Source organism: Galeopterus variegatus, unplaced genomic scaffold (genome assembly GCF_000696425.1).
Source record: "Galeopterus variegatus unplaced genomic scaffold, G_variegatus-3.0.2 Scaffold207, whole genome shotgun sequence".
Taxonomy (NCBI): domain Eukaryota; kingdom Metazoa; phylum Chordata; class Mammalia; order Dermoptera; family Cynocephalidae; genus Galeopterus; species Galeopterus variegatus.
The window spans coordinates 3365-5368 of NW_007726318.1; positions in this window are offsets into that span (position 1 = coordinate 3365).

Here is a 2004-nt window from a genome sequence, read left to right on the forward strand (position 1 = left end):
CTTCCCAAGCGGCGCACTAGCGCAGTGCGCCACCGGGCCAGCCCCTATATGTACCTATTTTTAATGAAATCGTTTATTGCTATCTGCCTTGAACTTTGGATATTTACATATTTGGTTGCATTTTTCTACGGTGTCAGCCAGGGCTGGTAAGCAGGAGCTGTCCCATACACCAAAGCCAGTTGATTCAGAAGCTGCCTGGAGCACTGGACAGGAAAGGCTCTGAGGCCACAACTGTGCTTAGTAGAGAAAAGCAACACACTTAATTGCTACTATCTTCCGGTGGGGGACGGGCAGCACCTATGCCAGGCATTTGCTGGCCTTTGCACTGTTAGGCTCTATCTGGGTTTTCTTCTTGTTGTATGTCCTGTAAAATGAATGGTTCCTCTATAAAGTGAGTGAAGGGTAGGAAGTGTGATAACAGCCTGTGTTGCTTTTTTACAGTTATGCTCATTCTACGGGACTGTTGTGGCCTCCTGGGAGGACAGTCACAAGCCCAGTTCCTACTGCCTCTTTGCTATTTCCATCCTCCTGCCCCGATGTGGATCAACTCTTCCCACTGTCCTCTTCCTTTTACCAAGACACCTCCCACAGAGAGCAGTGTCTGAGGAGAATGCAGCTGATTGACATCAGGTGTAGGGGGAGCTCTACCACTATGCTAGCAACTCTAGAGAGAATGTGCCAGGGAGAAGCTTCAGAAAAAAAGCAATGGTGGGCACCCTTTTCCCTCACCCTTCCCCCATTCCCACGGCCCACGGTGCTCTATTCTTTGCACAGGGACTTGGCACCCATCAAAAAAGCTCAAAGCTTGTCCATTCACTCAGGTTAAAGGTGTCTTCCAGGGCGAGCTGGGGAAATGATGCAGTGAGAGGACACAGAAGAGAGAGCACCTTTGGGTGTTAAAAACCCTGCCCTTTATCTAGCTATTGTAGTTATCAACTCTGATAGTTATTAACTTTGGTTACTCAGTAGTTGTCTCTAAGTGCAAACTTTAGTCATTGGCATACTACTCTATGCTGTTTCTTATTATTTGCCCTTTAAAATAACTCACTTTTAAAATTTTAAGTAAGTTTATAAGGAAAACTTTATATCACTTTTATAAGTGCAAACCAGTATCACTTGATGTAAACAGAAAGTAACCCTAAAAATAAAAACATAAGTCTTAAAATAGAATGTCTGCCAGTGCACTGCCCATGACCACCTAGCATAGCTTCAGCAGAGCATGCATCACACCTTGAGAAGCGTGGTCTAGAACATTACTAAATATTTTTTCATCATTTCACTACATGAGAAATTTTTACTGAACCACTTTATTACTTCCTGATTTTCTCATAATACAGTTCATATCTTTCTCCCCCTGTACCTAGTAAGACATACTGTATTATTAGAGGTGGCTGTGGTTCTCTAGATAACACAAAATGTGTGAAAGCATTCTAAGTATGAAATATACTATATGAATATACACTAAGGTTATCCTACCACCCCCAAGTCTGTTGTTGTAGCAGAGTTCTAATATTTAATTTTGATTTAAAGGCTTCATGATACAGAAAATTGAAAAAGCAATTTTGTTTTAAACTACTGAATAGCCACAAAGTATTAAGCTTCAGACAGTTTGTCTCTAAGTTCAGCCCATTTCAGAGTGACAGAAGAAGCATCTGCTCTACGATGATACTGGGGGACCTGATCACACTTCTGAGCATTGGACAGATCATCTATGCAACAGTAACAGAGTAACCATTATTGTTTCAGAAGGAGAAAAGAAATCTAGGGTAATTAGAGGGGGGGGGGGAAGGAGCCCGAGAAGGGGAAAGATTCACAAGGGGCATAAAGAATAATTATGATTTGTAACAATACATATGCAGTAATATTGATTTTATCAACATATCTCAATGTTCAGCCCCAAATATATGTATAATTGATTTTGATTCAATAAATAAATTTTTTTAAAAAATAATAAATTTAATTTTCAGATCATCTGCATTAACACCAGTTTCAAATGAAGAGTTT